The sequence below is a fragment of the Schistocerca cancellata genome, chromosome 2 (assembly GCF_023864275.1).
Source record: "Schistocerca cancellata isolate TAMUIC-IGC-003103 chromosome 2, iqSchCanc2.1, whole genome shotgun sequence".
Classification (NCBI taxonomy): domain Eukaryota; kingdom Metazoa; phylum Arthropoda; class Insecta; order Orthoptera; family Acrididae; genus Schistocerca; species Schistocerca cancellata.
The window spans coordinates 936,254,906-936,268,307 of NC_064627.1; the positions used below are offsets into that span (position 1 = coordinate 936,254,906).

Below are 13,402 nucleotides of genomic sequence, written 5' to 3' on the forward strand. Positions count from 1 at the left end.
CATCTAGTATTAAGATTAAGAAATATGTTAAGTTAAAGTTTGTAGAGAGCGAAAAAGTAAACTTGTTCTGGAATCGAAGGTACTACCACACGATCTCCACATCATATGGCGTGCTATCCACTCTCTACCTATTGTGCTGGGCTAATATGCACACATGAGTGCTTGAGTGTTTCTGAAATACAGGATGTGCTCATCTCGCACTCATGAAAAAGCGTCACATTTCCTCTCACCTTTTGCTTTTAACAACATACATAGGGATGAATTACAGTTTTCTCCAATGTGTAGGGAGGATATGAAGAGTGTAAAACTATATCTACGAACGTACTCTGGAATCCACAATACGGTGCATGGCAAAGGGTACCTATACCACTGCTAATTATTCCCTTTCCTGATCAATCCATGAATAATGCGAGCGGAAACCAAACTGTCTATTCGCCTTCGTACAAACTCGAATTTCTCTTATCTTGTTCTCGTGGTCCTTACGCGACGTCTACTTTGGTGACAGTAGAATCTTTCTGCGGTCAGTCTCAATTGTCGGTTCTATAACCTTTTTCAACAGTGTTTCGCTAAAAGATCGTCGTCTGCTCACCATGAATTAATAATTGAGTTCACAAAGCATATCCGTAATATTAACGCGTCTTGTGGGAAAAGTTTGATTTGTCGTAATGGTGAAGCTGCCAACCGAGGTTGTTTCAACATCACAGTGCTTTTTTTACTAGGAACGGTCCTCTTCGAAGTGGTGTGTGCTTGTCTTGCTTCGACCTATGAACCTCTGCCGGTTATCTACAGTTTAACACGGACTCCACAACATGGTGCAACGGGGCATTTTTCACGTTAACAAAACAGAGTCGAAAGAAATGATAATGTCAGATAAAAATCCTGCGACTTGCCGTGATATAAACGCCAGACCTTCGAATCCGCAGTCTGCCATTTACCCACCGAGCCTCCGAGCGATCTAATTTCAAATTAGGGAACAGTTAGGCCACTTTAGAATAAATCAGAAGATAATGGTGAAAATCTGAAATCTCAGTTGAAGAATGCAATGAAGGTGAAGAGCTTTTAAGCAATAAAAGCCGGTACGTTGTCCTGGAGAGCGATTGTTCATAAGGGACAAGAGTATCGTAAGGAGTGTGATGAGGCCGCTCTTGTTGTGTATGCACACAAACGATCTGGTGGATAGCGAGCGGCAATCTGAGACTGTTTGCTGATGACTCTGTAGTGGACAGGCAAGTGTCACCGTTGAGCGAATGTAGGATACTGGATGACTAAGAATTTCCATTTGGTGTAACGAACAAAGGGTAATCTAATGCAAATGAGTATTATTAGAGTACAATATTAGCTGTATGCTGCCTGACAGTCACGTCCATTATATAACTGAGCGTTGCAAAGAGATATGAAACAGAACGAACACATGTGGTTGGTTGTTGGGGAGGTGAATGGTCGACTTCGGAATATTGGGAGAAAACTATGAAAGTGCAGCTGATCCACAAAGGAACTCGGTATAGAACGCTGGTGTGACCCATCCTTGGTTACTGATCGAGTGTTTTCGATGGTCTTCAGTTCGGAATAAAAGAAGACATCGAATCAGCTCAGATGCGTGCCGCTAGATTTCACCTAGTACCTCGAGACCCTCCTGTAAGTATTTTCGAAACGCCCCACACGACTGTAAAGAAACTTGAGATATTCGACTAACTCGGATTCCGAGGAACTACGATCACAACCACACACAGAAACATAACAGACCGGAACAGACCAATAATACTCTCTCGTAGGGAAACTGACACGAACCCAAAAATGCAGACAACATTACATCGGCGAGTTCCAGTATTTCAGTAAAGCTGAGTGGGTCCATCAACCACTCAGACTGATACAGGGAAAATGACAACACATAGAGCACCAACTAAATATACGCAATGTTCAGCACTGAGCGACTGATTTCATAGTTAAAGTAACATCTTTGAAGGTGACCATCACAGGGTTGAGACCGTTGCAGTTGGCCCAGGAGACATCGTCGGTGCCCAACACTAACGGCAATTTCCTCATTACTAACGATCCTAGTACCCTTGTATCAACTGTCGCAGTTAACAGCATAATTCGATAGCAGCCTTATTATCCTTCTATAATGTCGCAGAGGTTTTCTTCCTACTACTGGCATTGTCACTTTTTCCCATTTCTCTGTACCACTACCCTTCAAAAGCTTGCGTCTTCTACCTCCTCGATGAGACCATATTCATGGACACTCATACCGAAACGTATGGTCAACATCGCAGATCCACATCCTGTGGATCCAGGCTAGGAAACTAACCCTTTCACAGACGTCACAGTAGAACTTTTGTGATGGTCACCACGCCAGCGCGGGCCAGGAAGGTTTCCAATTCTTTCTTTACCCGTATAGGTTTACTCTTATGCCTGTAGATTATGGCAAAGTGGAGGTCCATGAGGAACCCAACGGTTCGCCTGCCTACTCAGCAAAATGTTCGTTCTCCGTGAGTAATCGACTGCTTTCTTAGCTCTTTCAGTAGATCAAGTGCATTGACATAGAATTTTCACCACACTCATCAGTTTACCCTTATACTGTTGGTTGTAAATCAGGGTCAAACTCAGACCTGTGAGGAACAACCTACACAACTCCCCATCAAAATTGCTACACCACGAAGATCACGTGCTACAGACGCGAAATTTAACCGACAGGAAGAAGATGCTGTGATATGCAAATGATTAGATTTTCAGAGCATTCACACAAGGTTGGCGCTGTGGCGACACCTACAACGTGCTGACAAGAGGAAAGTTTCCAACCGATTTCTCATATACAAACAGCAGTTGGCCGGCGTTGCCTGGTGAAACGTTGTTGTGATGCCTCGTGTAAGGAGGAGAAACGCGTACAATCACGTTTCCGACATTGGTAAAGGTCGGATTGCAGCCTATCGCGATTGCGGTTTATCGTATCGCGACATTGCTGCTCGCGTTGGTCGAGATCCAATGACTGTTAGCGGAATATGGAATAGGTGGGTTCAGGAGGGTAATACGGAACGCCGTGCTGGATCCCAACGGCCTCGTATCTCTAGCAGTCGAGATGACAGGCATCTTATCCGCATGGCTGTAACGGATCGTGCAGCCACGTCTCGACCCCTGAGTCAACAGATGGGGACGTTTACAAGACAACAACCGTCTGCACGAACAGTACGACGACGTTTGCAACAGTATGGACCATCAGCTCGGAGACCATGGCTGCGGTTACCCTTGACGCTGCATCACAGACAGGAGCGCCTGCGATGTGTACTCAACGACGAACCTGGGTGCACGAATGGCAAAACGTCATTTTTTCGGATGCATCCAGGTTCTGTTTACAGCATCATGATGGTTGCATCCGTGTTTGGCGACATCGCGGTGAACGCACATTGGAAGCGTGTATTCGTCATCGCCATACTGGTGTATCACCCAGCGTCATGGTATGGGGTGCCATTGGCTAAACGTCTCGATCACCTCTTGTTCGCACTGACGGCACTTTGAACAGTGGACGTTACATTTCAGATGTGTTACGGCCCGTGGCTCTACCCTTCATTCGATCCCTGCGAAACCCTACACTTTAGCAGGATAATGCAAGACCGCATGTTGCAGGTCCTGTACGGGCCTTTCTGGATACAGAACATGTTCGACTTCTGCCCTGGCCAGCACATTCTCCAATTGAAAACGTCTGGTCAATGGTGGCCGAGCAACTGGCTCGTCACAAAACGGCAGTCACTACTCTTGATGAACTGTGGTATCGTGTTGAAGCTGCATGGGCAGCTGTACCTGTACACGCCGCCCAAGGTGTGTTTGACTCAATGCCCAGGCGTATCAAAGCCGTTATTACGGTAACGAGGTGGTTGTTCTGGGGTACTGATTTCTCAGGATCTATGCACCCGAATTGTGTGAAAATGTAACCACATGTCAGTTCTAGTATAATGTATTTGTACAATTAATAGCCACCCGTTTATGATCTGCATTTCTTCTTGGTGTAGCAGTTTTAATGGCCAGTAGTGTACTTCGTCCACCTGATCAGCGTACTGAGCTTTTTCCGTGTGTCATCTCGATTGAGCAAGTGAATTTTCATCGAAATATGGAACGTTGGGAAATACATTAAAAAATATTCTCTGTAATTTTTCGTAATTGTGAATTATTATGGTGTTTGTGGTAAATCAGGACCAAGAACAGACCCTTGAGGAACACCCCTATATCACGCGCCTGGTCAGTAGTCTGAGCATTCTCCGCGAGCGATACGTAAGGCTCAGCTCTGCAGACGCTCTTCCTTTGTCGGCGGGCACACCGTCCAGCGATGCCAACGTCCGCAGGCGGGGGCGCCTCGGTCTCCAGGGCGACAGCGTGCGGCGGGCGTGCACACGTCCCGCGCCTCGGCGCGACCAGTGGCCAGCCGGCTGCTGGCTATCAAGACGCGCGTCCAAAGGGCGCCTCTCCGTATCTGGGCTCGTGGTTCAAAGTGTGCGCCGCGCGCTCCTCTTACAAGGCGGGCGGCGCTCAGCGGACGCAACAGTCACACACCCGCCGCCGGACTCCCATCTCCTGCCAACAGGTAAGCTGGCTGCGAGCATCCGTCCCTTGGCGACGCATACATTCTTGCTGCCGAGAAACACATCATTCGTTTGATACTTAGCGCTAAAATAACGGTCCCTCTCCCACGTTAGTTGTAAATCGGGCCCAAGCACAGATCCCTGAGGAAATCCCATTTCGCTCAGCTGTGCGTCAAATGCGAGAAGTATTTTATTTTTTACAGTCGCTAGTTAAGAACTGCACTTGCACGTGTTAATCTGCTTACATTTGTACACGCTTTCGTTAGTGTTTACTGCAAAGATGCATATCCGTTTGTCGGTGACTGTCTCCCACGTTGATTGTAAATCAGGCCCAAGCACAGATCCCTGAGGAAATCCCATTTCGCTCAGCTGTGCGACAACGGAGAGAAGTATTTTATTTTGTACAGTCGCTAGTTAAGAACTGCATTTGCACATGTTAATCTGCTTATATTTGTCCTCCCTTTCTGTACTGTTTACTGCAAAGATGCATATCCGTTTTTCGGTGACTGTCTGTCGCGTTTCTCAAGTACTGAGGCCAGTTGTTATGCTTCAACCTTTTAACGGTGGCAGCATCTATAAGGTCGCCCTCAACCCGTTAGGGTGCGACATGGGGAGATCGTAAGCCTAGGATATTCGTAGTACCGTTAGGAACGCGAGGGCTTTATTATTTATTTTATTGAAGAAATACTGACAGTGGAGGGTACAGCGATATAGTGTTTGAATTCGCAGAATTTATGTCAGTCATTGGCCACAAGGATACGCCGTCGTTCGCCCCATCGTACTGGCCACGTGCAGTTGCTTGGGTTTCGGATTTACCATTTTATATATATATTTATATGGGGAGATCATAAGCCTAGGATGTTCGCAGTGCCGTTAGGAACGCGAGGCTTTTATTTTTTATTTTATTGACGAAATACTGACAGTGAAGGGTACAACAGATGTAGTGTTTGAATTCGCAGAATTTATGTCAGTCATTGGCCACAAGGATACGCCGTCGTTCGCCCCATCCTATTGGCCACGTGCAGTTACTTGGGTTTCGGATTTACCATTATATATATACATATATTTGACGCTGGCTAATAAGTGTATGTTTTTATACAATTTTATTAACACAGATAGAGCTGCAGATGATCGTATTTGATCGAGCTTGGTAATAAAATAAAAACAAATCCGCGTCCATAAAGGGTGATACAAATAAAATTATTTATGTGGCATGCTTAGAGACAAGACGCTCCCGTCCAATCAAGTATCTTTCACAAGTTGTCTTACCAGCAGATTTGGGCGTACATGTTTTATAAAATCAACCATAAAGTGCTGATCAGTCTAAAACAAAACCGTAAAGTGAGCAGTAATTAATACTGCGAAAAGAAATTAGCGCTTGCTTGCATTCTTCGTTTCTCAGCAGATACACATGTACAACGGTCAGTAACATTTACGAAACGTGACTGTCACTTTTGTCCAGCTTCGATGCAAGAGGACTGAGTAGATCTCGTAATCACTGATATTTTTCAGAGCAGGAATTGGGAGACAAAGTGACTCTGAATTACTATGAGTCTTTGTAATAAATGCAATTGTAGACTGCACTCGTATTACATTTTGTATGTGTAATTGCTGCCTGTAGTTGACAAGAGAAAGTACAATGTCTTCAAAAGAAGATGGCAATTTCGACTTATGCTGTATTTATTTTATCGGTTCACGATTAGCTTCTACCTTTTAGGCTAGTTTCAGGTGGTTCTCTAGATTAGAAAAATGTGCCTCATGCTTTAAAATCACAGCGCCTTTCAATGTAGATGTTCTATTCCTTTTGGTTCACATTTATGCTGTCTTGTTGCTTTCTGACATTTCAATAAGGCATAAAATCACTTGAAAATAGCCTAAAAGGCATAAAATACTCGTGAACCAATAAAATAAATTTCTTGATGTGATACTGACTACACCCACTATGAAGAAAATCCTTTGTCTTTGGCGTCAAACGGAAAGATCCTTGCGTCCAAAGCGAGAACCATTATGATGACAGCAACAGATCGTGTACGTAGATGTCCAAATCAGCATCCAACATCGAATTTCATTATCTTGAGCAATGTTCCCATAGATCAAGAGCAAAGGAGATACATGTCAGAATCAATCGTGCCTAGTTTGTTCTCTGAATACGTGCCAAGTTGTAGCATTCACAGCTGTGAAGACGTTCGCTTTCTGTCAAGATAAGCGTTTCGATAAGCGGAACTCTGCAAGTGCTTGTCGCAGCTTGCTGATACGGCGCTTTGTGAGAAGGGATACCTGTTCATTGTCAGCGATCCGCAAAGTGACTGGCTAAGACGACAGGCTCCGGTTTAGTAAGTACATCTCGCTGAACGTACAGTGCAGCACATTTAAAGCTCACTCTGCGTTAATGAATTAACACTGAAAAGCTGAAGATTTGTTTGACAGAAGTTTGTTTCAGGTTTTTGGAAATGCCACCGTACGTGATATCATTTACATTATTTGATTTTTGTGATTTGCTCCCTTTCATTACAGTTTATAATTAGCTACTGTAACTCTTGAAAGGGTACACTGATGTTGCGCGACAGATAATACGAACTTCTTTGGATATTACTATAGCAAAGACAAGAAGACTCATGGTATATGTTAGAACCACATTTATGTTCTTAAATTTGCACAGCTTTGGTAACACTCGTATGTTTCAAATACCTGTTGTACCCGGCCACAATTTGAGTTACGTATATAAGGCAGTTTCGAGACGACGATAAGAAAGTGTGAAGACCGTTACTGTATACAATACAGTTTGAAAATTATTTAAACCACCCAACTCTGGGATATTCCACGGAATATCAAAACAAGTATTTTTCTCTAATGTCATATTTTCCTGTGAGGAATTTTTAAACCTGTAGAATGAGTTTTCTCTCGATAAAAATTGATCAAATCAACAAACTCTGGGATGTTGCATGGGACACTGAAAACAATTTTTCTAGCCTGATTTACTACGAGGCCCGATTTCAAAAGGACACCAAATACTACTTAAAGTACACAAAAGTAACACAGACAACATTTAATTCTTTATTATCAAGAGACAACAATATTAACACAACACAGTTACTTCAATTACTGCCTCCATTGCCTTGTATACGAAAGTTAGACCGGCGGGAGATGTTCTTTCTAACCCGGCCAAAGACTGCAGCAGTCTCCTTAATTTCCCTGCTGCTGCTACTATTCAGGCAGCCAGATCCTCTTATGATTCAACAGTGGTTTTGTATACCAGGTTGCGCATCTCACCTGGCGCCAAAAAAGTCCAGAGTAGGCCATGGTACATGACCATCCCTGCCAATCCACTTTTCTGGTAACTGTCCGTTCCAGAATCGACTCACGGGACGACTGAAATGTGCTTGCCTTCCACCATGGTAGGACCACATGCTCTGTCTTGTAGTGAGCGGCACGTCATTCAGCAATTCTAGCAATACTCTGGTGACGAAACTGTAATAATGACTGCTATTTAATGGCATAAGCAGGAAATATGGTCGAGTTAAACTGTCACCAACAACAGCTGCCCACACATTCACGTGGAACCGCACCTGATGAGCGTGAGTAAGTGTTGCAGGTGGGTTACACTCACTCCAGACATGTGAACCTTGGATACAGAAGAGCTCATCGGTATGTAGTAAGCACCAATCATATCAGTGTCCTCGCGCCAGGTGTAATGCTCCATAGGTAAACAAGTACTGTGCCAGGTCAAGACATACAACTAAATGAGAATGTGAAACAGCTACTACTACTGCAAAGTGAAGTGCACCCCCTATCGGTGGAACAGGAACCGTTAGAACAGCATATCAGTCATTACCATTGAAGAACGAATAAACCTTCCACGTGATTTAATAATGCTCACAGAAAATTATGACATTAGAGAAAAGATTTGTTTTGATGTCCTGTGCAACCTCTCAGAGCTTCTTGGTTTAAATAATTTTCATGCTATATCTATCTATCGGTTGAGGCTTGTCCCGCAGTTACGCAGGGTCAGCCATCGTTAATCGGATTTAGCATGTTAATGGTTAAGGGGTGGCCGGATGCTCTTCCTGCTGCCACCCCGTACCCCCCGGAACGGAATTAGTGTACCCCAACTTGTCTGCGTCGAGTGTAATCCATGGAATAGTGCGGAAATGTTCAGATGTCTGCGAGCCGTGTAACTGAGACGGAACGTGGGGACCAGCCCGGTATTCACCTAGCGGGATGTGTAAAACCGCCTAAAAACCACATCCAGGCTGGCCGGCACATCGGCCCTCGTCGTTAATTCGCCGGGCGGATTCGATCCGTGGCCGGCGCGCCTACCCGAGTCCAGGTAGCAGCGCGTTAACGCTCTTGGTTACCCTGGCGGGTAAATCATTTTCACGCTGTATATAATGATAACTGTTTAAAACGTATCACAGAGGATTAGGGGGAGTAAAGATGAACAGTTTGATATCAGACGCTGGTGGTCTGTCAAGCCGGGAAACATCCTCAAGTTGGCTTGCAAAAGCCATATGAGCTAAGCACATGCGCCCCGCACGACATTTTTATTCTCTTGCCCATTTACGCCACTGGCTCCGTCGTTCACATACAAATTATAGATCTGGAGTTTACCTAAACGTTACCTCACAATCTTGTGTATTTCTACTGAATCATTTTGTTTCTCTGTCCTCCTTACTATGAGACGACTGTCCTTCCAAAGGTTAAGTTTCGATAGAACTGGGAACGTGATTACTTTTTGCATAAGATGGCCAAAAGTCTTTTCCTTTCTTTAGCTTAACAGGAAAGGTTAATTTACAAACTTAACGAACACCAGTGTATACGTGTAGCTTTTGCGGGTTCTGTCGGACAGTTCGAGGTTTTTTGTTCCAAATGTTCAAATGTGTGTGAAATCTTATGGGACTTAACTGCTAAGGTCATCAGTCCCTAAGCCTACACACTACTCAACCTAAATTATCCTAAGGACAAACACACACAGCTATGCCCGAGGGAGGACTCGAACCTCCGCTGGGACCAGCCGCACAGTCCATGGCTGCATCGCCTCAGACCGCTCGGCTAATCCCGCGCGGCCCGAGGTTTTTTCCCGGCTTGATAGACCGCAAGTGTTCTATATCAGATTGTTCGTTTCGACTTTCTCTAGACTACTGTGTTGCGTTCTGAATAGTTTACACCTTGTATATAAATGATCTAGTGGCTAAAGTCGCAAGTTCCTTGAGGCTGTTTGCAGACGATGCGGTTGTCCGTAAAAAAGGTAGCAACGCCAGAAGGTCGCAGCCAACTGGAGCAAGACCTGCAAAAGATTCATGCTTGGTGCAGGAACTGCCAGTTAAACCTTAACGTAAATGGGCGAAGTAGTGCACTACGGTACTGTTACAAATCACTGGAAACATTAAGTATCGTAAAATAACTAGGCGTTATCAACCGGAGGATGGAATGACCACATAAAACAAATAGTGGAAAGAGCAGACAGCAGATTGAGATTCATAGGATGGATCTTACGGAAGTTTAGTCATTAATGTTCACACTAATCATGTGTACATATAGTGTAAACTGTGTCGTTCCACATCATTTCGATAAAGGAATCGCTCAAATTATCGACGCAATCTGTCACTAATTGTAGACGTTTCTCACAAAGGCACTTGTTCAATCGATTCTTGAGTATTACACGTCAGTCTGGGATCCATATCAGGTTGAATTAATAGTAAAGATAGACAATATCCAAAGGAGAGTGGCTCATTTCATCAAAGGATCAGCTGGTGTGATAGCATTACGGAGATGCTCAACCAATCGCAGGAGCAGACGCTATAAGAGAGGCGTTGTGCACCACGTAGAAGTTTATAGCTGAAATTTCGTGAGCCTACGTCCCGGGAAGAGTCGTGCAACACATTGCTTCCTCCCACATACATCTCGCGAAATGACCACACCGAGGAATTAGAGTTAAAACGGCGGCTTACCGACAGTAATTCTTCCCAAGCGCCATTCACGAATGGAACATGGATGATGTATACAGGTAGTGGTATCAGAGGTGCATTCCTCTATACACCGTAAGGTGGCTTGCGGCGCAAACTGCACACAGAGTACGCGAAGGAACTTGCCCCCCTCCTTGCAGCGGTGTACCGTAGGTCTCTAGAAGAGCGTAGCGTTCCAAAAGATTGGAAAAGGGCACAGGTCATCCCCGTTTTCAAGAAGGGACGTCGAACAGACGTGCAGAACTATAGACCTATATCTCTAATTTCTATCAGTTATAGAATTTTGGAACACGTATTATGTTCGAGTATAATGACTTTTCTGGAGACTAGAAATCTACTCTGTAGGAATCAGCATGGGTTTCGAAAAAGACGATCTTGTGAAACCGAGCTCGCGCTATTCGTCCACGAGACTCAGAGGGCCATAGGCACGGGTTCACAGGTAGATGCCGTGTTTCTTGACTTCCGCAAGGCGTCTGATACAGTTCCCCACAGTCGTTTAATGAACAAAGTAAGAGCATATGGATTATCAGACCAATTGTGTGATTGGATTGAAGAGTTCCTAGATAACAGAACGCAGCATGTCATTCTCAATGGAGAGAAGTCTTCCGAAGTAAGAGTGATTTCAGATGTGCGGCAGGGGAGTGTCGTAGGACCGTTGCTGTTCACAATATATATATAAATGACCTTGTGGATAACATCAGAAGTACACTGAGGCTTTTTGCGGATGGTGCTGTAGTATATCGTGAGGTTGTAACAATGGAAAATTGGACTGAAATGCAGGAGAATGTGCAACGAATTGACGCATGGTGCAGGGAATGGAAATTGAATCTCAATGTAGACAAGTGTAATGTGCTGCGAATACATAGAAAGAAAGATCCTTTATTATTTAGCTACAACATAGCAGGTCAGCAACTGGAACCAGTTAGTTCCATAAATTATCTGGGAGTAGGCATTAGGAGTGATTTAAAATGGAATGACCATATAGCCGGCCGATGTGGCCGTGCGGTTCTAGGCGCTTCAGTCTGGAACCGCGTGACCGCTACGGTCGCAGGTTCGAATCCTGCCTCGGGCATGGATGTGTGTGATGTCCTTAGGTTAGTTAGGTTTAAGTAGTTCTAAGTTCTAGGGGACTGATGACCTTAGAAGTTAAGTCCCATAGTGCTCAGAGCCATTTTTTTGAATGACCATATAAAATTAATCGTCGGTAAAGCAGATGCCAGACTGAGATTCATTGGAAGAATCCTAAGGAAATGCAATCCGAAAACAAAGGAAGTAGGTTACAGTACGCTTGTTCGCCCACTGCTTGAATACTGCTCAGCAGTGTGGGATCCGTACCAGATATGGTTGATAGAAGATATAGAGAAGATCCAACGGAGAGCAGCGCGCTTCGTTACAGGATCATTTAGTAATCGCGAAAGCGTAACGGAGATGATAGATAAACTCTAGTGGAAGACTCTGCAAGAGAGAGGCTCAGTAGCTCGGTATGGGCTTTTGTTGAAGTTTCGAGAACATACGTTCACCGAGGAGTCAAGCAGTATATTGCTTCCTCCTACGTATACCTCGCGAAGAGACCATGAGGATAAAGTCAGAGAGATTAGAGCCCACACAGAAGCATACCGACAATCTTCCTTTCCACGAACAATAAGAGACTGGAACGGAAGGGAGAACTGATAGAGGTGCTTAAGGTACCTTCCGCCACACACCGTCAGGTGGCTTGCGGAGTATGGATGTAGATGTAGATGTGTAGATGTAGATTTAGATGTAAATGTACATTTATTTCGATATCTGCAGCAGATTTTTTCATGATCTCTTTTCGTGTGTTATTTTCCACGTGATTACTGGCATCGCTTATCGTGACAGCCTCTACGAACTCCCACTTTTAAAAAAGATTTTATCCCAACTTAAACCTCCCCCAGTTTTTCTGTTGGTGAGGTCAATAAAACGTACATGAACGTCCCTCTACGCCACGTTTTGCGTCGTGCACTTTCTTGCCGAAAACTTGTTTTTATAGCCATTATTAGCCTTTTTGCTTAAAAAATATTAAATTTACTAACAGTAGTTTCTCCTTTATGCATCGCCCTAGTTTCACATTTTCTCTTTTCTTGCCATGACCTGTCACATTTAGTAGTAATGATGTGTTTCTCTAGAACCTTAAATCACAGTACCATTTCAATTATATGACTACAAAACTGATATTTTTCTGAGCGTTTTTCGATTTTATTTTTCAAGGCGACAACTCAGTTTTATCAGTGAATGGTTGATTTAGTTCTGTATCAGTTCCGTAGAACATAATGAATTAGTTCACTCTATAGAAGAGGGAAGAGAGGTTGGTAGTTATTAACCGACAATGTCGGGGTCGTTATTGAAAGAATTTGATCTCAGCTTGACACGAATGGTGGGCAACTAGCTGTAGACCAGTTGCTGGGACGAGCAAGGTATTTGCCTGGAATGATGAAGGCGAAACGCTGCTCGAATACCAGAGCAATGCAAAAGATATATGAGACAGCGAAATATTCTGGCTTCAAAAAGACTATCATAACTGCAATTCCAAGGAAGGCAGGTGCTGACACATGTGCATATTACCGAATTCTCAGTTTATGAAGTAATGCCTGCGAAATAATGACACGAATTTTTTGCAACAGAAAACTTGTATGATGCTGACCTAGGGGAAGACCAGAATGGGTTCCGGAGAAATGTAGGAACACGCAAGGGAATACTAACCCTATGACTTACCTTAAAACATAAGTTAGAGACAAAAAACAACGTTTGTAGCAAATGTATATTTAAAGAAAGATTCTGACAATGTTCTCTGGAACACACACTGAAGTAAAAAGGTAGCAAGGACAAGATACAGGGATCGAAAGGTTATTT

The 13,402-nt window shown here is 44.0% G+C and overlaps 1 protein-coding gene across 1 annotated transcript in view; it reads left to right on the forward strand.

Annotated features, from left to right (window-relative positions):
* Window positions 1-4,416: 4,416 nt before the first annotated feature.
* LOC126162907 (retinaldehyde-binding protein 1) overlaps window positions 4,417-13,402 on the forward strand; it is a 114,043-nt gene continuing 105,057 nt past the window's right edge. Inside the window, exon 1 of the mRNA XM_049919718.1 lies at window positions 4,417-4,570. The gene's annotated coding sequence lies outside the window, so the exon portion shown is untranslated. The remainder of the gene's footprint in view (window positions 4,571-13,402) is intronic.